Source organism: Echeneis naucrates, chromosome 2 (assembly GCF_900963305.1).
Source record: "Echeneis naucrates chromosome 2, fEcheNa1.1, whole genome shotgun sequence".
NCBI classification, from domain to species: Eukaryota; Metazoa; Chordata; class Actinopteri; order Carangiformes; family Echeneidae; genus Echeneis; species Echeneis naucrates.
Window position 1 is genome coordinate 3,471,695 of NC_042512.1, and position 25,083 is coordinate 3,496,777.

Sequence of the window (25,083 nt, forward strand, 5' to 3'; positions counted from 1 at the left end):
ATCTAACTCAGATCACCTCAATCAGAAACACTGTTTGTGCACAAATGCTTCTCTTTGGGGTTGTCCTGGTTAGAGTTTCAACAAAATGATGAAGATTCCCATTTTGAACAGATTTCTCCTGATCAATTGAAACAACACTACCCTAATCACTAATCACCAGAGTTAGGTCAGAATGAAAGCTTAATGTGACTTGATGAGAGACATTGATGATTATTTTCTGCATGGATGTTTCTATTTTCTATGCTTTTTCCCCTTTCAGTTTCTGGTCTTTCAGTCTTGGAGCCATGTCTTCTTCAGCTCTAACTCGGAACTCTCCAATGTCATCGACAATTCCCAAACTGAAACACAGACTTGTGTTCTGGGAGCAGTGAGTGCTGTTTGTTGGGGTAATGTTGATGATTTCAAAAGTCAATCAAAGAGAGCTGAAGACTGACAAGGAAGGAATTTGAACCCATATGTGCAGAGCACAACGGATTAGCATTCCATCACCTTAACCACTTGGGCACCTCATGATGTTTTCTGGCTGTTGTAAAGTGAAAATGCCATCTGAGCACGGTCTGGTCTCAGCAGTGGTGGATAACTGGTAGAAAATGAGGGAGTGAGTGGTTCAAACTAATTTGTTCAGTTAACTGAGTCATTCATGGATTGTGTATCTTTGAAAGATAACATGTAACCTCTCATGTAACCAGATTACAACTTCAGTTTGTGACCACTAAAGTTGTGTAGTTATTGTACACACTAGGCTACAGCCTCTCTGTGTCAAACTTTATTTTGTGTTCATGTTTATTGTTCATGCTGATGATAATCATTATTTTCACACTTTTCACTTCACATTTTTTTCTTCCTGTCTCAATCTGATGTTCTTTTGATTTAGGCTCAATGAGACTGAATGTTTTTTTTCCCATTTGTGTTTCCTTCCTCTACAATAGTGTAATGGTTAGCACCCCGAATGGCTCCACAAGGCTAGCTCTTTGTTGGAGGTGAAGCCAAGTGACTTCAACATCCCTCCCTAAAGCCAACACTGGCTTCATTTGGACTGTGTTCACCAACAGAGTTGCCAGATTGGGCTTCATTGGGCAGACAAGATGAGAATCGGGCTGCTTGTGAATACGTGTGCAGCTTTTTGTTTAAATTTTGTCAGCAATGTTACAGAACAAACTAAAAGCAAAAAATGTCCAAAAAAAGATTTATCTCAGCTTATTCCCCACGCTGTTGGTCAGTAGCTTGGAAGGCAGCTCTGCTGACCACGATACCACCATCACATGAAAAGAACATGAGATTTAACAGATTCTCTCCTTGTGAATCAAGGAGACTGGACCAGAGACCTTCCATCCTTGTTTCTACACACATTCAGAATAAGTATGCAACTTTAAGGAGGAGATGGACAAGTTGTTGGGTATTCAGTCAGGAAGTGTCATTTCTCCTAACATGTAGCATGATTCTTAGACGTCTGGAGTGAAGGCAGTAACAGTTCATCCAATATGACCAGGACTGTGGCAGCAAAAAGAAGAAGCACATGTTGTGACAACAACAGACCGTTGTTGGCAGGATTTGAACCTGCGCGGGGAAACCCCAATGGATTTCAAGTCCATCGCCTTAACCACTCGGCCACAACAACGACACACAAGGTCTCCAGCATTTTCCAGCCTAGATAGTTTCCTCCTCAAAGGAAACAGCACCTTCTTGTTGTGAGCTTCCAACTCTTTTTGAGGGAATTATACTGGAGATGAAAAACCTGGAGGGGAAGCGTGTGTTTGGGGACATCTGGAGAGAATTGGACCTGGTAGACCTCCAAGCCTACCTTGGAAGTAATACAGACAAACCAGGTTCAGTCCAAATAGTTCCAGTTTTGTTGTTGCTTCTGTCTGCAGTACTCAAAGTTATCTGGCAGGACCATGAGGTCCTCCAAGGTCTTTTGAGCTTCTTTAATAGAACTTAATAGAACTTATCTGACACCGATGAAGTCTTTGTGCATAAGTGCTTCTCTTTGGGGTTGTCCTGGTTGGAATTGGCAAAAAAGATGAGGAATGCCATTCCTTCTTCACCAGGACAGCAGGTATCAGTGATGTGGGTGGTGGGGGTTTAGAAAGTAATTTGAAAGTCGCAAATGTTACCGTAACTTGAGCACTAACTTGACTGTTGAATTCAATCCTGATCATTTCTATTATGAAACACAGACGACTTCCTTTTGTACAAATGCTTCTCTTAGCGGTTGTCCTATGAGCAGAGTGGCGCAGCGGCAGCGTGCTGGGCCCATAACCCAGAGGTCGATGGATCGAAACCATCCTCTGCTAACAGCTTTTTAGCAACAGCTAGCTGTTCACTATCCAAAGTTTGTCGTTTGAAGATGACATCATTCCAAAAGTAACAATGCCATACTGAAGCTGCACTAGCTGAAGAGGGAAGATCTTCAGTCTTGAAAACGTACGTCAGGATAAACCTTGCTTGTTTTAACTCCCAGCAGTTTTCCTTAGCAGTGGAAGTAAAGCAGATTTCAACTGTTGTTTTAGTGCTGAGTACCCAGTCTGCCTCCTTCGATCTATTCACTTTTTTTTTTCCAAAGCTTAGCTTGCATGCCAGCCCAGGGGAATTAGCTCAAATGGTAGAGCGCTCGCTTAGCATGTGAGAGGTTGTGGGGCTCATCCGCATAGCAGTGAAAATTAGTTCCAGTTTTGTTGTTGCTTCTGTCGGCAGAACTCAAAGGTATCTGGCATGACTACGTTTGTGTTTTGAGCTTCAGTGTGCACTCTACTGTGGAGGTCATGAGAAAAAGTGGGAGGAGTCTTTGATCTCTTTGATGTCATTCGAACCTTCGTGACATCACAGAATCAGCATCTCCTTTGATGGTTACTGATGGAACAGGAAAAGGTCAGATCCTGATATAATCTTGTGAATCCACAAGTATGCCTTTCTTTGTTTGTGTACCAACAGCCTGAGCTCTGGTTCTGACTTTGTTTTGATGAACCTCATTATTTACACACAGCACATTCAGGACATTAATGTGACAGTTTATTTTATGCTAAAGAAAATCCTTTGTTATTTGTCACAGTGTACTTGGCTCATAATAATTATAATTATCGTCTGTATCTTTCAGTAAAAACACTTTCCCTGACCGGGAATCGAACCCCGGGCCGCGGCAGTGAGAGCGCCGAATCCTAGCCACTCGACCACCAGGGAGCGTGTAGACAAGATACCTTTGTCCCAAAACCTTACAGCAGTAGAGGTGAAAGAAAATCTGTCCTTTCACACAGTGAAGGTTCCAATGTGAAACCTTAACCTGTAGACAACCTGTTTTGTCCACTCCACACGTGTGAGCAAGTGCAAACTCTGAGCCTCCATGTGATCTTATCAGATCGTGGTCATTGTGTATTGGAATGACTGGACTCACTTTGATGGGCAAATTTGTCAAACTTTGTCAAACTTGTCCTGCAGTCTCCCCTGGAGACTGCAGGACAAGTATCAAACATGACGAGGAGGCCGAGTGATTAAGGCGATGGACTGCTAATCCGTTGTGCTCTGCACGCGTGGGTTCAAATCCCATCCTTGTCGGTGGTTGCGTTGGTCTTTCCATGTTGCAACAACATACAAACATAAATGTTACTGAGTGTTATTTTCCCATTAGTTTTTACTCCTTCTACGATACAGATACAGACGGTTTCAGAGAACAACTGCAGAGATGACCCTTTCAAACCCACGCCTCCAGAGGAGACTGCGACCTGAACACAGTGCCTTGGACCGCTCTTCACCATCCTGACTGTTTTTGTCAACCAGTGGAGCCCCCTGCTGGTCATTGGATAGACTGCAGGTGGAAGTCTCAGTACTTTTTAACCTGCTCATAACCAGGCAGTGTTCTGCTGGGTAAGTTTGGGTCTAAAAAAAAAAAAAAAGAAACTACTTATCGCCCAACGTGGGGCTCGAACCCACGACCCTGAGATTAAGAGTCTCATGCTCTACCGACTGAGCTAGCCGGGCTGCTAAAGCTGCAAAAAATTTTCCTAAAAATTCCCAAAAAATACAGACTGTTTATTTTTATCATTATGCTGCGTTGTATGTATGCTCCTTGATGCTTTGAGCTGCAGAAAGAACAAGAGCAGTTTTACAAACATTTCAAAATAAAAGCCAATTTAGATTATTTTATTTGTATCTTTAGTTCAGATGTAGCAAAGCGCAACAATTCTGTCAATAAGGATCTTTCCCATTTGGGTTATTTGAAGTGATGGTGGCCACTGATGCAACTGTGATGACCCTGTGCTAACGACAGGGTCATCACACACCGGCATGAAGCTGGTGTGTGATGACCCTGTCGTTAGTACACACCCTCTGGTCCCCCTTCTTGAAGGGCTGTTAATGATTACTTTGTTTGTGTGCAGCTGTTTCGTTCCTAATGTTGTTCCAAGCTGCTGGCCTGGTTTTGATTCCCGGCCATTGCTGCTTAGCTTGAGAAAAGTTTTTATTTATTTAAGAAATCTACACAGCTGTTTGTTGTTGTGGCCGCGTGGTTAAGGAGATGGACTTGAAATCCATTGGGGTTTCCCTGCGTAGGTTTGAATCCTGCCAACAACGGCTAGTCATTTTTGACCAAGTTTCCCAGTGAGAGAGCTCCAGAGCAGGTTATAGAATATCTGTAATATGCACGGCATTAAAATATGGGACAGCTGAGTCATGTTGTTAGGACTCATCTTCGAGGATCAGAGCACTGACTGGTGCTCAGTTTTCATTATCAAGGTCGGTGATAGGGACACACCTTTAGTTCCACTTCCAGGCCATGGACGCAAGAACGAGAATAGCAACACTGCAACAGTGTTTCTGCAAACAAGGCAAGAGAGGAAGCCTGACAAAAAATTCAGATAATGTAAATTAATATAGACGATATAATGTATCATTATATTTACATAACTTTAATTCCCTCCCTGACATTGTCTCACAATGAAGAATAGGGCCGGGGTCGGCAACCTGTGGCTCCAGAGGAAAAGCTTATTTTGGAAAAAAATAAAAATAACAGTTAATGGTCAATTAATTTATTTTGTCTTATTTATTTAGTATAGTTATTTTTGTATCGTTATTTCTTTGGAGATTCAGATGCTCTTGTGACTTTAAAATAAATTTCGTTTTAAAAGCTAATAGCTTGCTCAGAAGCACAACTGGAGCGACATTGAAAGGCTTCCCAAACCGGAAAAACTTTATGGATGAAAGCCTGCAATCCTGCATGAAGCTAAAAGAGACTAATGTTAGATGTTATAGATATAACAGACGTCGAAATGTTGCTACGCCATCCTTGGAAAATTTAAACAACCTGTATTTGTCCACGCTACACATGTGAAGAAATGCAAATTTTGAGCCTATGTGCCATCTAACCATTTTGTGGACTGAACTTCCATCAAAGACTTGCAGAGAAACAACACGGTAAAGCAAAGCACAAAACTGTCCTGAGGATCTATCCCACATCGGTAACTCAAAGTGATGGTGGCCATTGGTGCAACTTAAAGTCTTGTGGAGAATGTGGGCATCGATCCCACTACCTCTCACATGCTAAGCGAGCGCGCTACCATTTGAGCTAACTCCCCTGTATTAGCATACTAGCATGCAAGCTAAGCTTTGGGAAAAGGCCCTTTAACAACCTCTGAGTTCACCATCAACAGGTTTCAAAGATATTTAGAAATCATTCACGGCGTTAAAGGCAGATATTTAGGATAATTCTAGCTGGAATAGCAGGCTGCAACAGGAAAAGTTCTGCATGTCTCTGTCTCGTGATGGGCTAATTTTTCAGCAAATTTTTCGGCTATTGTTGCAGCTTTCGTCGTCAGAATGGCCGAGCGGTCTAAGGCGCTGCGTTCAGGTCGCAGTCTCTCCTGGAGGCGTGGGTTCAAATCCCACTTCTGACAGAGACCACTTTTCTTTCACCTCAACTGCAGCAAGGTGTGTTTGGGGACAAAGTTCTTTTGGTCTACTTTTGACCGCCCAAACTTTTAAAAGACCAAAATTCCTTTGACGTGTCGAAATATTGCCATTCTGTCCTTGGAAAATTGAAACAACCTGGTTTTGTCCACTCCACACTTATGAGGAAATGAAAATTTTGAGCCTCTGTGCGATCTAATCAGGCAGTCTTTGAGTATTGTGGACTCACTTTGATGGGCAAATTTTGAAGCAAATTTCAGGCAGGAGTTGATCACACAACCATTATAATTTTAAGCCACACAGAAAATATATATTACATAACAACTAATTATGCTTGGATGATTTTTTTTTATTTAACAATTAGTGAAAACACCAAGAACAAGTGTGCATGTGGAGACATCCTCTTGATGATGAAATGAAAATCTGATTTTATTCCCATTTATATTTGTAACTGTAAACTACTACTACTACTATCTCTTAAAGTACATCCAAACTTACACGTTGACTTGAGTAGTAAATGCTTCTCATGCTGTTTCTCCTTTGCTGCTGCAGCGGTGTTATATTTACGGGGAAACATGTTCTCATCCTCTCCATGGGCCTGCTTTCAGACCTCCAACTCCCCTGGGTTGAAATAACTGGATCTCCATTGATGATGGCTTTTTATAGAGGTTATGATGCTGAGCTGCTTAAAGTGTCTGTCTTATAAACAGGACATCCTGCATTCAAACCCCAGCAGTGCTTCACTCTCGGTGGAGTTCCTGCTCATCACTTCCTGTATTACAGCTTTTGCTTGCAGTTTCTGGACAAGACAAAGTGGTTGTTGCTGTGTTGAGCAGATGGAAATGTGGTGATTGACCGCTTTTCACAGGAGACAAACTTTGGGAAGAGAGAGAGAAGATGATGGTCAGGCACTGATATTGGCGACATAACACTCAGGGCTTGTCTTTGAACCCAGGACCTCTCACACCCGAAGCGAGAATCATACCCCCAGGACCAACGAGCCATTAGCTGCAATGCCTTACAGGTGCTAAAGGGCATTCTGGTCTGGACTCCTGACAGTGTTTTGTAAAATTTGTTCACCAAACTCTTCCAAAGTGGAGAAAAATCTGTATAAAATGTGAATTTGACTTTTTCACAATAAAGGGGTTAGGACTGAAAACACTAAAGCCTGTGGCTCCCTGTGGTAGGAATGGACAGCAGTTGTTGGACTAAAGATAACTCAGCTGTTACTGAATCATCTGTAGCTCAGTCAGTGGAGCATCAGAAAGGAGCAGCTGCTTCGCTCTCAGTGGAGTTCCTCCTCATCACCTCAACAAAGCAGAAGGGTCATCTCTGCAGTTGTTCTCTGAAACCGTCTGTATTTGTATCGTAGAAGAAGTAAAAACAAATGGGAAAATAACACTCAGTAACATTTATGTTTCCATTTCAACATTTTTGAAGCACTGATTTACAGGAAAACATGGAGAATGTCATTTATCGCAGAGTGGGGATCTAATCCATGACTGGGGTTATTAGCACCACGCTCCAACCAGCTGAGCTAACCTAACTTTTGAGACATTCACCACTCGGACACCTCGTCATATTTGATACTTGTCCTGGAGTCTCCAGAGGAGACTGCGACCTGAACGCAGCACCTTAGAACGCTCAGCCATTCTGACGACAGAAGCTGAAAAATAGCCCATCAAAGTGAGTCCAGTCCACATGAAATATTGTGAGGTTGAATGCTGCACGCTGACTGGTTGTGTGTCCAAATGGCTTCAAAGACATCTTTCTGCCATTCACTCCTCCAAACCTTTGGACACAGCTTTGAGCTTTCTCACAGGTGTCATTATTTCAGTGAAGATGTATGTATGGATGTATTCCCCCTGAATCCTGCGATTCACAGCTTCCACCAAATGGAGCCAAATAAGACGCAAAACTTATTGTGATGTGAGTCTGAAGAGCTGCTGCCTTTGATACATCACCTGATGATGTCACAGTACTCAGAATGAAACTCCTCCTTTGAAGCTGCTTCAAAGAATTTCCAAAATCACGTGATTCAGATGTAAACACAAAGTCTGCCACACTTCAGAACAGCTGTGAAGCTTATTGATCATTCATTGATTGATTATTAATGATCAGCTCAGAACCAAACAGTGGATCTGAAGCACAGGAAAGAGTTCTGCTCTCCAACGCTCTGATCCCTCAATTACTACTCCACTGGAGCCTGTGACGTGTCCCTCCTGACAATGTGCTTCATTATCACCGCTGGAGATGCCGGGGATCTCATTGGTTCGGTTCACAGCTGAGTGTGAAACAGCAGTGGAGCAGTGGAAGAGTGCTGGGTCCAAAACCCACCTCTGCTGAGGCAGTGATGCAAATAACAAACTACACTGATCAAAGTTTACTGCCTTTGAACATGAAAGACTCATGGTTTCATTGTTTCATAGATCAGTGTCACCTATCACTGCTGAGGAGTCTGTAATGTGAACCACTAAAGGGAAGAAGCTGCATCACCTGAACAGGAACTTGAACCCTGGACCCTCAGATTAAAAGTCTGATGCTCTACCGACTGAGCTACTCAGGCTTCTACTCAGGAGTTCCTGCTCCACTGAAGAGAAATAGTAATTTAATGGTTGTTGCGTAGACTGTGTTGGTATCATCTTTCACTGCCTTCTGTAACTTTTGTTCACAGGGAGATAAAAATGCCTGAATTACGCACCCTGCACAACACAGACTAACCTCAGGGGAACAGACTGCCAGAAAGGGCCCCTCAACACACCAGAGAAGCCAGAGCGCCCGGACACTCACACTCAGCTCACATTCAGCTGTGAACAGATCCACACATCACATCCACATCACCGGCCTTGATAATGATAACTGAGTACCAGTGAGTTATCTGATCCTCTTAGATGAGTCCTAACTGTCATACTTTCAGGTCATGCAGATTACAGAGATTCTCCAACATGCTCTGTAGCTCCACAACTGGGAAACTTGGTCAATGAAAACAACCAATCATTGTTGGCAGGATTTGAACCTGCGCGGGGAAACCCTAACCCTCTTGCCATCTATTCACATTATAACAGGTGGATTCTGTAGTCTGCAATTTTGACCCACATCAAACCGGAGACCTCAGGTGAGAACCCTCCCATACTATTCTGAGGGTGCTCATCCTAAATTGTTGTGGAAGACGTCTGCGTAGGTTTTCAGTCATCCTGTTCTAATACGTCGAAGGAAGTTGAGGTAGTATCTGAGTGAGGTTCAAGCTCAGGTTTTTTTTACTTACATTTCCAATATTCTCCATCCTCTTTCAACCACACCATGAAATATTGAGGTTGAATGAGTCAGAGTGTATTGAAATCATATTTCACCCTGATAGAATTAAACATCTTCATGCACTCATACGACGAGTTTTCACAGGGAGACAATTAGCCGATTAGTTTTCATTGACAAAAAACCAACTGGCAGTGGTGGGATTTGAACCCACGCCTCTGAAGAGACTGGAGCCTTAACCCACCGCCTTGGACCGCTCGGCCACACTACCACTGGGTGGATGTCTAAATTCATGCTGGATGTTCACCACCCAGTGAAGTCTAACAGTGAAGGTTTCAAATCCAGTTCAGTCCAAATAGTTCCAGTTTTGTTGTTGCTTCTGTCAGCAGAACTCAAAGGTATCTGGCAGGACCATGATTGTCTTTTGAGCTTCATTAACATTGTGCACTCGACTGTGGAGGTCATGACAAAAAAGTGGGAGGAGTCTTTGATCTCTGCGATGTCATTAGAACCTTTGTGACATCACAGAATCAGCATCTCCTTTGATGGTTACTGATGGAACAGGAAAAGGTCAGAGCCTGATATAATCTTGTGAATCCACAAGTATGCCTTTCTTTGTTTGTGTGTTAAAAAGACGCAGCACTCTCTCTGACCCGTCAGTTAACTGTTACAGTCTTCATGTCTCCCTTTTGAGCATCCTTAAGTTTTGTGGAAGAGGTGAAACCAAACCAGATACGATCCAACAAAAACAGCTGAGTAGAGTGCTGTGGATTTGAGCCGGTAACAGGCTGAATGATTTCAATGCAGATAAAGGTTGTGTATGTTGGCTGGTTAAAGCAGCCTGTGTTTAAATCCCAGCAGTTCCTTGTTGCTAAAGTCAGATGTTGTAGAAATAAACTACCTTTGGGTTTTCATCAGCTGTAGGTTACAACAATCAATATTATAGATATTATAGACAACATTCTCCATGTTAATCAGTGCTGCTGAAAAACTCATGCCTCATGATGGGACATGGCTTGGAAAATGAAGTCAGAGCTTATTGAAGAGCATCAGACTTTTAATCTGAGGATCCAGAGTTCAAGTCCCTGTTCAGGCAATGCAGCTTCTTCCCAATGGCTGTTTTTTTGCCATCACATGTACATTTGTGTTCAGTCAGTAATTTGGTAGGATGACTACACAGGATAAATCACTCCAAGCTGAGTGGATATTTGAGAGATCAGATTGTTGCACAAGATAAGCACTTCCTGTGCAAAAGGCCACTCAAGGCAGAACCACTGATCAGTCTAACATTCAGACCACATCTTTTTGACAACAAACATGACGAGGTGGCTGAGTGGTTAAGGTGATGGACTGCTAATCCATTGCGCTCTGCACACGTGGGTTGGAATCCCTTCATCATCTGTGTTCTGCTCACCTTAGTCTGTCCAAATATTCTTTCTCTTGTCATGATAACACTGTGAGAGATGTGAATTTGAAGCCTTCACTGTGGGACTTTGGAGACTTTTGGACCGAACATCCAGCATTAATGGCTGAATGACTGAAGATCTAACAGACACAACAGTGGTCAGGTCTGCATAATGTATGTTTACCTTGAAACACTGACAGGTTGCATCAACAGCAGGCTGCCATCCACAGTTCATCACTTCTATTTTAATTCCTTCTTCAAATCTTCATTTTTATCATTCAGTATGTTTTGCTGTGTTTGAACTCCTTAACGCTTTGATCTACAGAAAGAGCTTGTAGCATTAATTGTTCAGCAGCATGACTTGTCATGATACTGAGGTTGTGTCCTGTTTGGGGGTCACCACAACATCACACAACCACATGACTTCTGTACCAGATCCTTACATTGCTGACCCTCATTCTGAAAGCCGCCTGGGTGAAAAACAGGAATCCTCACTGCCAGACCACATGGGACATATTGGACTGTACGACCCAATGGAGCTGAACAGAGAGGCGATCCCTGATGATCACCTCACATAAGAAGCATGTCACATGTTTTTCCAACATGTTCTCACTCCCAATGTGTCAACAGGCTCAGGGAGCACCCTTTATTCGTCATTCTGGACGAGTTGGGTAGCCTGACTGACGAACATAGAACTCCCATAACGTTGGAAATTGCTGCCGGGCTTCCCCCCTAACTCTTTGCTGTCATGGTAACATGACGTTTCCTGTCATTTAAAACGTCATTAATGTTGTCATTTGGCTGTTTTATATGGTTATATTTATTAGGTTTTAGAAATTGAATATAGAATCCAATTATTTTATTGAAAACTATAACCCATTATAAATGAAGTTTTTTTCTATTTCAACAGTGAGTGACGCTTTATTTTTTTATTTATGTAAGATGGAAGATGGAAAGACAGCTAAACGGTTGCTGTGGCCGGACAAGGGGGCCGATTTTATTTAATTTCTGAACCATCACAACAACTTAATCATTAATTTTAATCATTGGATATTCCTCCTATATCATATTTGGTATCATATTGATTTTAAATGGGTACTTTTTTCACGAGCTTTTTTCACGAGCCCTGAGTATTGCGTTGCCAATGTCACTGCCTGACCATCATGACTCTTCCCAAAGTTTGTCTCCTGTGAAAAGTGGCCAATCACCACATTTCCATCTGCTCAACACAGCAACAACCACTTTGTCTTGTCCAGAAACTGCAAGTAAAAGCTGTAATACAGGAAGTGATGAGCAGGAACTCCACTGAGAGTGAAGCACTGCTGGGGTTTGAATGCAGAATGTTCTGTTTATAAGACAGAGACTTTAAGCAGCGAAGCATCAGTGCTGCCAGTTTCTCTGCAGTTTTTCTCTAAAACCACGTCTGTGTCAGTCAACGCTTGTGCTCCTCACAATTGTGTGTCACTTCCACAAAGGTTGAAAGCTGTGCTTCCTCACAACAAGAAGGTGCCCTGTCCTTTGAGTAGAAAACTATCCAGGCTGGAAAATGCTGAGTCACAGGATTATTGCTGTGCGTGGTTGTTGTGGCCGAGTGGTTAAGGTGATGGACTAGAAATCCATTGGGGTTTACCCGCGCAGGTTCGAATCCTGCCAACAACGTTTACTTCCTTTTATGGACCAAGTTTCCCATTTGGGGAGAGACACAGCTGAGTGCTGTTGTTAGGACTCATCTAAGAGGATGACAGCACTCACTGGTGCTCAGTTATCATTATCAAGGCCGGTGATAGGGACACACCTTTAGCTCCACTTCCAGGTCATGGAAGCCATAATGAGAAGTCATTTCTACTGTGTGCTGTGCTGAAATAGCTCATTTGGGAGAGCATTAGATTGAAGATTTAAAGATCCCTGTTTCAATCCCAGGTTTCAGCAGCTGTTGTGGGTCCTTTCAAAGACAATCCCTGAGCTTTGTTTTTTAATTATGGAGTTAAAGTCACTTAGTGTAACACATCACAGATTCTATGTCTTCAACATGAACGCCTTTTATACCAGGCATTGTTTCTTAAGTTAAAGCCGAAATGAGAGATAAAAAGATATTTAGTAAATTTCAAATTGTTAATTCCCTTCACCTGTAATACACCTCTGACCAACCACAAAGTTAAGACGACTTGTCCTTTAGGCCACGTGGTGTCTGAGTGTGGCTGACTTTAATGTCCTGTTGTCACTTTATCGTCTGTTCCATCGTCTCTACCAGCACTTGACTGGATCCATCTTGATCACTGAGCTACATCCCCTGCATGGTGTGGCAGCTTTAGCTTCTGAGATCCTGCGACAGGTAAAACTTTTGAGTGCATAAATAACAAAAAAAAGTGTTTTTGTCTTGTATGATAAATGCAATGTGCATTTGTGCTTCTTAGTTTTGGGGTTTGCTTCTCACTCTGGGTGCCATGAATTTTTCTCCCCTCATGGATTGTTGGACTTTCTCCGTCATTTCCCACTTTGGACAAGGGTCAGTGTTTAAGTCCCACCTGCCCCAACAAAATTCTGGTGAAATACATAATACATATAACCATTCAACAGCATCACTAAGTCAGGAGCAAAACAGTACACATTACTGAGGAAAGCGATAAATGACATTCTCCATGTTTTCCTGTTAATCAGTGCTGCTGAAAAACTCCTGACATTTTCCAGTTTAAGTTATCACTCCTGGTGGGACAGTAAATGAATCTTTAGTGTGTATAAATAGCAGAGGATGGTTTCGATCCATCGACCTCTGGGTTATGGGCCCAGCACGCTTCCGCTGCGCCACTCTGCTCATACGTGGCTGCGCTTCAGTCTCTTCTGGATCCGTGGGTTGAAAATCCTCTGTGCTGTGCTGTGCCCCAGCTGATGTGGGTTGGTTAGATGCTGGTAAAGTTTTATGTTGCATTGGCCAGGAATTGAACCCAGGCCTCGCACCTGGGAGGTGAGCATTTCACTGATGAAATGCCAGTCTTCTGCATGACAGGCAGAGACACTGTCCACTATACTAACTCAGGAGCAGGAAAGACAGATATCACGTGGTGTGTGACTCCACTTCCTCTGTGAGTGGGTGAGTGGCTCTGAGTGGGTTTTAATTTGGTGGAAATGGACCCAAATATCTCTTTTAGTGCTAAAGGTTGCAGACCCCTGATCGAGGGGTATGATTCTGACTTTGGGTGCAAGAGGTTCTGTGTGTAAATCCCAGAGGAGCCCCTCATATGATGTCCACTGTCTGCAGTTCCACTATTCAAGTGTCAGTAAGTTAGACAACATGAATTCAGGAAGGCTTCTCTGACTTCAACAGGTTCTGTTCAATGTGCTCTAACTGCTTATAAATGTCTCACTGGATCAAAAGCTTTGAGCTACGGTAGGCTATGTAATTATTTAAGTTTGATTTGTAAAAATTAGCCAAAGAAATTCCTTCACACAGGCCGGTTAGCTCAGCTGTTTAGAGCGTGGTGCTAATAACGCCAAGGTCATGGGTTCAATCCCCATACTGGCCACATGCAGCATCTCAGAACTTGATGTTGTTCTCTCCATATACTTCAATGCAGCCTGAAGGCTTTTTCCAACCAGTGGAACTGCCCCCTGGTGGTCATTAGAAGTGCAGCTTAACTTATCAGATACAACAATAACACAAAGTTACAATGATCAGAGCAAAGACTGCAGATAGATCATTTCCTTTGTAACAGTTTAGTGATTAGTTTCCAGCTGGCATTGTGCACCATGCAGGGGATGTAGCTCAGTGGTAGAGTGCATGCTTTGCCTGTATGAGGCTCCGCGTTCAATCCCCGTCATCTTCAGCGTTGATAATGAAGCACAGGAAGTACTTATCTTGTGCAACACCCTGATCTCTCAATTATCCACTCAGCTTGGAGCAATTTATCACAAATCAATTCATGACAATCAATTTATGACAAAACAGCAGCCATTGAAGTCCACTTAAAAGCAAACTCCTAATGCTTTGGCCTCTTTTTTTAAACTCACGTCAAAACATCATTATGAAGTTACGTCAAGTACATATAGAGCAGGTCTAAACTGCTCTGCCTTGAGTGGCCTTTTGCACAGGAAGTGCTTATCATGTGCTTATCATGTTGTAATCTACAGCTGATGAAAACCCAAAAGTAGTTTGTTTCTACAACATCTGACTTTAGCAACAAGGAACTGCTGGGATTTAAACACAGGCTGCTTTAACCAGCCAACATACACAACCTTTATCTGCATTGAAATCATTCAGCCTGTTACCGGCTCAAATCCACAGCACTGTACTCAGCTGTTTTTGCTGGATAGTATCTGGTTTGGTTTCACCTCTTCCACAAAACTTTAGGATGCTCCAAAGAGAGACATGAAGACTGTGCAGTTAATTTAGTTTAAAAACCTTAAACTTGATCAATGAGGCACTGCTGGGATTTGAACCCAGGATCTCCTGTTTACTAGACAGGCGCTTTGACCAACTAAGCCACAGCACCACGCAGACAAGATAGGATGCATTTTGGATCTTAAAATACCCTCAACGTACGTGGCTGACAATTGTGACTCTTGCCAGAGTTTCTTTAGCATATAATAAACTGTCACATTAATGTCCTGAATGTGCTGTGTGTAAATAATGAGGTTCATCAAAACAAAGTCAGAACCAGAGCTCAGGCTGTTGGTACACAAACAAAGAAAGGCATACTTGTGGATTCGCAAGATTATATCAGGATCTGACCTTTTCCTGTTCTGATGTAGCTCAGTGATCAAGATGGATCCAGTCAAGTGCTGGTAGAGATGATGGAACAGACGATAAACTGACAACAGGACATTAAATACATAATACATATAACCATTCAACAGCATCACTGAGTCAGGAGCAGAACAGTACACATTACTGAGGAAAGCGATAAATGACATTCTCCATGTTTTCCTGTTAATCAGTGCTGCTGAAAAACTCCTGACCTGTCTCATCATTCTCTGTTCTTTGGAGAACAAATTTAATCTGTCTACAAACCTGAAGGCAGGGTCTGTTCCATGAACACGACATGCTGACGTTCTTCAGATTATGAGACTGACACACTGCCTACTGCACCAACGAACCATCTGCTCAACACAGCAACAACCACTTTGTCTTGTCCAGAAACTGCAAGCAAAAGCTGTAATACACTTATTGATACTAATACATACTAAGCCAGCAGCCTGCCCATTGAGCTAATTCCGCTGTGCTAACATGGGAGAGCGTTAGACTGAAGATGTAAAGGCCCCTGGTTTTTGGCATCAGAGGAAAGAAAAGCAGCTTCTGTCAGAAGTACAGGACACAATACAGGAAGTGATGATTTCATCAGCTTGTTTCAGTGATGAGCAGGAACTCCACTGAGAGTGAAGCTCTGCTGGGGTTTGAATGCAGGATGTTCTGTTCAGTACTGCCAGTTTCTCTGCAGTCTTTCTCTCAGTGAACTTTTGTGCTCCTCAGAATTGTGTCCCACTTCCTCAAAGGTTTGAAGTGAAGTGTGAGTCTGAAGAGGTGCTGCCTTTGATCCATCACCTGATGATGTCACGATACTAAAAAACTGAGCTGACTCCTGTGTACTGTAGCTCAGTGGTAGAGTGCATGCTTTGTATGTATGAGGTCCCCCGGTTCAATCCTGGGCATCTCTAGTATTTATAGTGAAGTGTGTCTCTGAATGAATGAGTCTCTCTCAGTTGATCCCCATGTGTGTTAAAATAGTTGAGTCTTCTGTAAGCAAGAAGAGGGCTTGTTGTCATTATGACCTTCAAGATTTTATGATCAAATATGAAGAATAGCAGGGACAACAGTACTTTTTAACCTACTCATCCACTTTTATAGAAAGTTTATGGTCCTTAACTTATCAGACACAACGATAACACAAAGTTACAATGATCAGTCCAGGGACATTTCTGTGCGACTTTGTGCGCTTGTGCTCATCCATTTGAAGCGAACGTGAAAGAGTGACATATGCATCTGTGTCATGTTGGAGGTCAATGAAAGACAGGAAATGCCTTTGATCTCCAGTGACGTCACACAGTCTCGTTGTGGAGTTATTAGTTGTTGATGTTGTTCTGTAAAAATCTGCATCAGTGAAACATTCATTCATACACGAGGACATCACGTATAATGTTGGAATAGAAAATCTTATTTTTTCTGTGTGTGCTCTGAGAAAGAAAGACTGCTAATCCTTTGTGTGACTCTGTGGCGCAATGGTAGCGTGTCTGACTCCAGATCAGAAGGTTGCGTGTTCAACTCACGTCAGGGTCAGCTCATCTGTTTGTACTTTTGGTAAACCCTCACATACTCTGTGGTGCAGCAGGACGTGTTTTTCTGAACATCCATTTAATTTCTTCACATCACAGACAAATTCAGAATTTCAGGAGGACTATTGGACTATCTTAGCATCTCTGACTGCACATCTGAAGGCACAAGATGACGACTTCAAATCCCTGTAAGATCAATGCTGCTCCTCTCCAAGTAGACGAGCTGCCTTTGTGGCTGCAGGCTGTCATGTAGCTCAGCTGCAAACCGATCCAACGAACACTGTAGATCTCAGGCTGATGGTGCCAAAAGGACCACATCATCTTAAAAACCCTTCGACCTTCCACGTCTCCACGACAATACCATTTGACAACTTTGACAACCTTTGAGTTCACCATCAACAGAAACACAGCAACACAGCAACACAGAAAGGTCAACAGGTCTCTGTGGTGCAATCGGTCAGCGTGTTCGGCTGTTATCTGAAAGGATGGTGGTTCAAGCCCACCCAGGGATGTCCTTTGTCTAAACCCCGATGTGGACAGGATCTCCGCCTGTCTTGCGGAAGACTGGGATTTCAATTCCTGAAGGGGGAATGTGTCTTGTGCTGTGTGTGTAAATAATGAGGTTCATCAAAACAAAATGCCACACAAGTCAGAACCAGAGCTCAGGCTGTTGGTACACAAACAAAGAAAGGCATACTTGTGGATTCACAAGATTATATCAGGATCTGACCTTTTCCTGTTCCATCAGTAACCATCAAAGGAGATACTGATTCTGTGTTCTTACCGGAGCTCAGGTAAGAACTCTACAATTGTCTTTTCTCTTTTTGCACATTAAACTGTTAAATCACATCACTTCCTGTATTACAGCTTTTACTTGCAATCTCTGGACAAGAGAAACAGTAATTTAGTGGTTGTTGCGCAGATGGAAATTTGGTGATTGACCGCTTTGCACAGGACACAAACTTTGGTAAGAGTCATGATGGTCAGCAACTGATATTGGCGAAATAACATAAGGGCTCGTCCAGGATTTGAACCCAGGACCTCTCGCACCCTAAGCATTCAACCCCCAGCAGTGCTGCGGTTCATACTTTACAGTATGTTTTCAGTCAGACCTGCTGATCTGCAGTGATGGGCTGTGTGTGTTTATGGGGGGTGTAGCTCAGTGGTAGAGCATTTGACTGCAGATCAAGAGGACCCCAGTTCAGATCTGGGTGCCCCCTGCCAAACTGCATGTTTTCACATGCAAACACAAACTCTGTTTGACTGTGATGTTTCTCAGTTCACTCGGTTCAGCCCACCTGGTGTTGGTATCATCTTTCACTGCCTTCTTGAACTTTTGTCCACAGGGAGACAAAAATGCCTGAATTACGCACCCTGCACAACACAGACTAACCTCAGGGGAACAGACTGCCAGCAAGGGCCCCTCAACACACCGGAGAAGCCGGAGCACCCGAACACTCACACTCAGCTCACGATCAGCTGTGAACCGATCCAATGAGTGCTGTAGATCTCAGGCTGATGGTTTGAAATTCCAAAAAAAATCACCAACTGCTCTCCTCAACACAGCATGAACCACAAAATTACAGTATACACTGGTCCAAGAAAGCAGCTTTATCCCTTCGATAGCTCAGTTGGTAGAGCGGAGGACTGTAGAGGCTGATGGTTGAAATCCTTAGGTCGCTGGTTCAAATCCGGCTCGAAGGAGAATGTTTATTTTCTTTTTCTCTTGTCCAGATACTGCAGCCAGGTACACATCCATTTGAAGTGAATGTGAGAGTGTGACGTATGCATGTTAGTTGTTGATGCTGTTCTGTAAAAATCTGACGCCCCCAAATGTTTCCCCTGGTGTCAATTTCCGATGTGATGGGAGTTCGTCAGTCAGGTTCACCGTCCTTGGAAAATGGAAACAACCTGGTTTTGTCCACTCTATACATATGAGGAAATGCAATATCAAAGTAACCATCAAAGGAGATGCTGATTCTGTGATGTCACAAAGGTTCTAATGACATCAAAGAGATCAAAGACTCCTCCCACTTTTTTGTCATGACCTCCACAGTAGAGTGCACTCTGTTAAAGAAGCTCAAAAGACAATCATGGTCCTGCCAGATACCTTTGAGTTCTGCTGACAGAAGCGACAACAAAGCTGGAACTATTTGGACTGAACCTGGTTTGTCAGGATTACCTCCCAGGTCCAATTCTCTCCAGATGTCCCCAAACACACGCTTCCCCTCCAGGTTTGTCATCTCCAGTAGAATTCCCTCAAGAATTCCCTCGCTTAAAGCGAGCATTAACTTTTCTGACACACGTGTCAGGATGGCTCAGTGGTCTGAGGTAACAGACTCAAGATCTTTCCTGCACAAATGGGCCTTGAACATGAAAGACTCATGGTTTCATTATTTCATAGCTCAGTGTCACCTATCACTGCTGTGGAGTCGATAATGTGAATTCTGATCCAAAGTCAAACACTTTGTGGCCCATTTTAATGTCCTGTTGTCAGTTTAGTGTCTGTTCTTGTCATATTTTATTGCTTCAACATTCATCAGGATGAAGGCAGCATCAAGCAGCAGAGGTCAGTGTTGGCCATGACCTGATCAGATCCACCGTCTGTGGAGGAGATCTGAAAAACCTCACTTGTTTCTGTGAAACAGACACAGTTTAGTCCTTTCACCTGCAACACACAGCTGCCCAACCACGAAGGGACTCGAACCCTCAGTCTTCTGATCCTTGTCCATTAGGCCACATGGTCAATGTGCCATTTAGATGTCCCATTGTCAGTCAGTCAGCTCCGCCTGGATGCCCGGCGTGGCACTTCTGACAGAAGCTGCTTTTCTTTCACCTCTACTGCTGTAAGGTGTAGTTTGTATTTTCCATGTGCAAACATTAGGAAACATCTAACATTAGGAGCAAGGCAACAACAAAACTGGAACTATTTGGACTGAACTGGATTTGAAACCTTCACTGTTGGACTTTGGAGAAGTGGGTGGTGAACCTCCAGCATGAATTTGGACAGTCATACAGTGGTAGTGTGGCCGAGCAGTCCAAGACGCTGGATTAAGGCTCCAGTCTCTTCGCAGGCATGTATTCGAATCCCACCACTGCCAGTTTGTTTCTTGTCAATGAAAACTAATCCACAAAGTCAGGCACTTTTCATCTCCCTGTGAACAAAAGTTACAGTGACAGACGATACCAACACCAGCTGGGCTGAAATAAGAAACATCACAGTCAGCCTTTTCAGACCCAGGTAGGTTTGGAGGTCTACCAGGTCCAATTCTCTCCAGATGTCCCCAAACACACACTTCCCCTCCAGGTTTGTCATCTCCAGTAGAATTCCCTCAAAAAGAGTTGGAAGCTGTGCTTAAAGCGAGCATTAACTTTTCTGACACACGTGTCAGGATGGCTCAGTGGTCTGAGGTGCCAGACTCAAGATCTTTCCTGCACAAATGGGCCTCGAACATGAAAGACTCATGGTTTCATTATTTTATAGCTCAGTGTCACCTATCACTGCTGTGGATTCTATAATGTGAATTCTGAACACTTTGTGGCCCATTTTAATGTCCTGTTGTCAGTTTAGTGTCTGTTCTTGTCATATTTTATTGCTTCAACATTCATCAGGATGAAGGCAGAATCAAGCAGCAGAGGTCAGTATTGGCCATCTGTGTTTGTCATCTCCAGTATAATTACCTCAATGAACTCTGGGAAAAAGAGTTGGAAGCTGTGCTGGGAGCGTTGCTGTGTGTGGTTGTTGTGGCCGAGTGGTTAAGGTGATGGACTAGAAATCCATTGGGGTTTCCCCGCGCAGGTTCAAATCCTGCCAACAACGGTTGGTTGTTTTCATGGACCAAGTTTCACATGTTCCCAAGCATATTTGCGAATCTCTGTAATCTGCACAGCCTTAAAATATGACACAGCTGAGTGCTGTTGTTAGGACTCATCTAAAAGGGTGAGAGCACTCACTGATGATCAGTTACCATTATGAGGGCAGGCATAGGGGCACCTTTAGTTCCACTTCCAGATCATGGAAGCAAGAATGAGAAGTCATTTCGGCTGTGTGCTGACCAACAGTGCAGAGAACAGATGACCTCCACAGACCTTTGGAGCTGCAGTCATATGCTCTACCGCTGAGCTGCACCCCCTTCCTGAGCGTGTGTTCCTTGAGGGCTTGTTGGTCTCGAGGTATTATTTAGAATGAACGGCTCAATTAAATAAAAAACTCTCTTTAAAGAGATGTCTCATGATGGGACATCCACTATGTATATGTAGCAGTATGTATAAATAGCAGAGGACGGTTTCGACCATTCAACCTCTGGGTTATGGGCACAGCACACTTCCGCTGCGCCACTCTGCTTGCTGCCTTCAGGTTGCAGTCTCCTCTGGAGATTAGTGTAATTTTTAACCGCCACATCCACTTTCTGTCAAAGTGGATGTGATCATCTGGGAAAGATTTTGTGTTTGTCGAAGCACACATCAGTAATTATAGAGCTCTGGTTCTGACTTTGTTTTGATGAACCTCATTATTTACACACAGCACATTCAGGACATTAATGTGACAGTTTATTTTATGCTAAAGAAAATCCTTTGTTATTTGTCACAGTGGACTTGGCTCATCATGTTTTGCTGACTAACTGGTATTGGAGTTGTGTAGAAAAAACAGAAAGATCTGACAACAGCTTTGAAAGCAGATACAGTCCATCCAGATAAACTTTGAATTTGTTGCACTTCCATAGCCATATCTGAGGCTCTAACTCAGACAGCTACAGTTGTTCCTTTATACATAAATGCTTCTCTTTGTGATTGTCCTGCTCAGAAATTCAGTAAAAATTATGATGATTTACACAATAACACAATAACAGTCTTGCTTCTGTTTACCAAAAGCCTCCAAAGTCCACCCTGTATGCTGTATCTCCAACAAAGAGCTAAAGTCTTGTGGAGAATGTGGGCATCGATCCCACTACCTCTCACATGCTAAGAGGTAGTGGGATAGTGGGTAAAGTGTTACCGTTCGTTTGTGCTTGCAAAGCTTTAAGTCCATGATTGTGATACATATACTGATCTTTATTTGCACGTTCATGAGTGTAACTCTTGACTAGGGTTCTTCAAGTCCTTCTTGAATGATCTCGAAATGTGTTTGTTTGTATAATGAGCAGAGGCCTGCAGGGTTCCATGGTGTAATGGTTAGCACTCTGGAATCTGAATCTAGCGATCCGAGTTCAAATCTCGGTAGGTGTGTAGGTGAAAAGACTAAACTGTGTCCATTTTACAGAAATCAGTGAGGTTTTTCAGATCTCCTCCACAGAAGGTGGATCTGATCTCAGGTCATGGCCAACACTGACCTCTGCTGCTTGATGCTGCCTTCATCCTGATGAATGTTGAAGCAATGAAATATGACAAGAACAGACACTAAACTGACAACAGGACATTAAAATGGGCCACACTCAGACCCCACACGGCCCAAAGGACAAGGTGTTTGACTTTGGATCAGAAGACTGAGCTAAAGATTTATGTTCACAGAGATCACAGAGAGTCTCTTGAACGGCTCTTTAATATGAATGATGGGAACCAAGTCACAGCCCCCCTCGCCATTTTTCTATTCGTGCCTCTGTGCCATCAAACTTTAATAATCAATTTAGATTATTTTATTTGTATCTTTAGCTCAGACCGCTCGGCTACACCACCACATACACTGCGGCCTGGAACCCAGAGTAAGGAAAAGAGTGACACACATGTCAGTGTTAACATACATGATGCAGCCTAGACCACTGTTGTATCCAGGCAGAGCTGACTGCTGCTTTTCATGGAGAGCAGAGACCACTGCATGTAGAGCTACGATAGGCTATGTAATTATTTAAGATTGAACATCTTACATTACTGACATCTGACATTACTGTTTGATAAATTTGGTGACAACTGCACTTTGGGTCCATTTGGAGAACATGGGGGGCTGTGTGACCTCATCACCAGAAATTAAAATGTCTAACATGTGGAGTGGACAAAACCAGGTTGTTTCAATTTTCCAAGGACAGAATGGCAATATTTCGACACGTCAAAGGAATTTTGGTCTTTTAAAAGTTTGGGCGGTCAAAAGTAGACCAAAAGAGCTTTGTCCCCAAACACACCTTGGTCTCTGTCAGAAGTAGGATTTGAACCCACGCCTCCAGGGGAGACTGCGACCTGAACGCAGCGCCTTAGACCGCTCGGCCATTCTGACGACAAAAGCTGCAACAATAGCCGAAAAATTTGCTGAAAAATTAGCCCATCAAGAGACAGAGACATGCAGATCTTTTCCTGTTGTAGCCTGCTATTCCAGCTAGAGTTATCCTAAATATCTGCCTTTAAGGCCATGAATGATTTCTAAATATCTTTGAAACCTGTTGATGGTGAACGCAGAGGTTGTTAAAGGGCCTTTTCCCAAAGCTTAGCTTGCATGCTAGTATGCTAATACAAGGGAATTAGCTCAAATGGTAGAGCGCTCGCTTAGCATGTGAGAGGTAGTGGGATCGATGCCCACATTCTCCACAACCATCACTTTGAGTTACCGATGTGTTAGAAAGACAATGTGAGACATGTGGCATTATTGCAGTGAAACGGGTGTAGTTCAGGCTGATCTGCAGTGATGGGCTGTGTGTGTTTATGGGGGGTGTAGCTCAGTGGTAGAGCATTTGACTGCAGATCAAGAGGTCCCCTGTTCAAATTTCAGTGCCCCCTGCCACCACCATGAAACTACATGTTTTCATACGCAAGCACAAAGAAAAAGAAAAATCTTGCCTTTGTCTTTTTCTGTTTGAGCCCCAACAGTGCTCATTAGTTTAATATATAGAAAACCTAAAGTAGGATTTGATTCCATAACAGCAGGACAAAGTGTGTCATTAATCTTCTGGATTCTACAGACTGAGTTCATGTTCTGATAGATTTATTTTACAGCTGTAGTAACAATAAATCTCCAGCAGGTGGAAGTATTGCTGCTCAGATGTCATGTACACTGTGGGACACACAATACTCACAGAGGACTTTATTGTGCTGCAGTGAGATGTATAAAAAGCTCCAGTTCTACAGTCAGAAGATGTCCAGTCTGAAGGTGGATGAGTTCTGACTGCAGAAGAAAGTTTCAGAGCGTCTTCCAATAGCTGATTATTGATCTGTGATCAGGTTATCAATCAAATATGTTGCTTTCTGGTTCTTAACATTAATAATAAGAACAACAACATCTTCTTAGAATACAATACTGACCATTTCAATTATGAAACACAGACGACTTCCTTTTGTACAACTGCTTCTCTTTGCAGTTGCCCTATGAGCACAGTGGCGCAGCGGAAGTGTGCTGGGCCCATAACCCAGAGGTCGATGGATCGAAACCATCCTCTGCTAATGGCTTTTTAGCAACAGCTAGCTGTTCACTATCCAAAGTTTGTCGTATTTGAAGATGACATCATTACAATAGTAACAATGCCATACTGAAGCTGCACTAGCTGAAGAGGGAAGATCTTCAGTACAGTATTAACCTTGCTTGTTTTAACTCCCAGCAGTTTTCCTTAGTAGTGGAAGTAAAGCAAATTTCAAATGTTAGTGCTGAGTACCCAGTCTGCCTCCTTCGATCTATTCACTTTTTTTTTCCCAAAGCTTAGCTTGCATGCCAGCCCAGGGGAATTAGCTCAAATAGTAGAGCGCTCGCTCAGCATGTGAGAGGTTGTGGGGCTCATCTGCATAGCAGTGAAAATTAGCTCCAGTTGTTGCTTCTGTCGGCAGAACTCAAAGGTATCTGGCATGACTACGTTTGTGTTTTGAGCTTCATTAACTTTTTTCAACAAGATACCAACTTTTTCCAAAAGCTCAATCAGCTGCGCCAGGTGAGGCTTGAACTCACAACCTCGGGATCACTCTGCAGGTTACTGTCATATAAGTACCGCACGCTAACCGATTGCGCCACTGGAGCCTGTGACGTGTCCCTCCTGACACGTTCTGCGAAACAAACTCTTCCACCCGAAATGGCTCAGTAGGGAGAATGTTGGACTGAAAATCTAAAGGTCCCTGTAAACAGCCCTTTTTATGTGAACGCACACAGAGCCTGCTGAGGAAAGCCTGGGTCGACAAACCAAGTTGATAACCACCATTGTGATACTCGTTATCTCTGGTTGGAGCTTTCGTCTTTGTCGAACCAGCTCACCCAAACAAAGCCCGGCTCTGTTGAACTTCCTTCGTAAGATACTCCTCTGCTCTCATCGTAAAAATCTTTCTGTCTACGCAACAACCATTAAATTACCATTGCGTTAACC

General features: G+C 43.1%; 15 non-coding genes across 15 annotated transcripts; 8 read left to right on the forward strand and 7 right to left on the reverse strand.

The window, feature by feature from the left end:
• Positions 1-1,536: 1,536 nt before the first annotated feature.
• On the reverse strand, positions 1,537-1,618 carry trnas-uga (transfer RNA serine (anticodon UGA)). The gene has a single exon. It is a non-coding gene; the product is annotated as a tRNA-Ser (tRNA).
• A 2,281-nt stretch (positions 1,619-3,899) lies between these two features.
• Positions 3,900-3,972, reverse strand: trnak-cuu (transfer RNA lysine (anticodon CUU)). Its single transcript has one exon. It is a non-coding gene; the product is annotated as a tRNA-Lys (tRNA).
• A 509-nt stretch (positions 3,973-4,481) lies between these two features.
• Positions 4,482-4,563, forward strand: trnas-uga (transfer RNA serine (anticodon UGA)). Its single transcript has one exon. It is a non-coding gene; the product is annotated as a tRNA-Ser (tRNA).
• A 1,236-nt stretch (positions 4,564-5,799) lies between these two features.
• On the forward strand, positions 5,800-5,882 carry trnal-cag (transfer RNA leucine (anticodon CAG)). The gene has a single exon. It is a non-coding gene; the product is annotated as a tRNA-Leu (tRNA).
• A 2,506-nt stretch (positions 5,883-8,388) lies between these two features.
• trnak-uuu (transfer RNA lysine (anticodon UUU)) lies at positions 8,389-8,461 on the reverse strand. The gene has a single exon. It is a non-coding gene; the product is annotated as a tRNA-Lys (tRNA).
• Positions 8,462-12,129: 3,668 nt separating this feature from the next.
• Positions 12,130-12,211, forward strand: trnas-aga (transfer RNA serine (anticodon AGA)). Its single transcript has one exon. It is a non-coding gene; the product is annotated as a tRNA-Ser (tRNA).
• A 1,081-nt stretch (positions 12,212-13,292) lies between these two features.
• Positions 13,293-13,364, reverse strand: trnam-cau (transfer RNA methionine (anticodon CAU)). Its single transcript has one exon. It is a non-coding gene; the product is annotated as a tRNA-Met (tRNA).
• A 635-nt stretch (positions 13,365-13,999) lies between these two features.
• trnai-aau (transfer RNA isoleucine (anticodon AAU)) lies at positions 14,000-14,073 on the forward strand. Its single transcript has one exon. It is a non-coding gene; the product is annotated as a tRNA-Ile (tRNA).
• Positions 14,074-14,965: 892 nt separating this feature from the next.
• On the reverse strand, positions 14,966-15,039 carry trnat-agu (transfer RNA threonine (anticodon AGU)). The gene has a single exon. It is a non-coding gene; the product is annotated as a tRNA-Thr (tRNA).
• Positions 15,040-16,748: 1,709 nt separating this feature from the next.
• On the forward strand, positions 16,749-16,820 carry trnaw-cca (transfer RNA tryptophan (anticodon CCA)). Its single transcript has one exon. It is a non-coding gene; the product is annotated as a tRNA-Trp (tRNA).
• Positions 16,821-17,964: 1,144 nt separating this feature from the next.
• Positions 17,965-18,036, forward strand: trnac-gca (transfer RNA cysteine (anticodon GCA)). Its single transcript has one exon. It is a non-coding gene; the product is annotated as a tRNA-Cys (tRNA).
• A 396-nt stretch (positions 18,037-18,432) lies between these two features.
• On the forward strand, positions 18,433-18,520 carry trnay-gua (transfer RNA tyrosine (anticodon GUA)). Its single transcript is given in 2 exon segments — positions 18,433-18,469; positions 18,485-18,520. It is a non-coding gene; the product is annotated as a tRNA-Tyr (tRNA).
• Positions 18,521-20,554: 2,034 nt separating this feature from the next.
• trnas-aga (transfer RNA serine (anticodon AGA)) lies at positions 20,555-20,636 on the forward strand. Its single transcript has one exon. It is a non-coding gene; the product is annotated as a tRNA-Ser (tRNA).
• A 2,302-nt stretch (positions 20,637-22,938) lies between these two features.
• On the reverse strand, positions 22,939-23,021 carry trnal-cag (transfer RNA leucine (anticodon CAG)). Its single transcript has one exon. It is a non-coding gene; the product is annotated as a tRNA-Leu (tRNA).
• A 1,628-nt stretch (positions 23,022-24,649) lies between these two features.
• Positions 24,650-24,743, reverse strand: trnai-uau (transfer RNA isoleucine (anticodon UAU)). The gene is made up of 2 exons: positions 24,706-24,743; positions 24,650-24,685 (listed from the first exon to the last, which is right to left on the reverse strand). It is a non-coding gene; the product is annotated as a tRNA-Ile (tRNA).
• Positions 24,744-25,083: the final 340 nt, after the last annotated feature.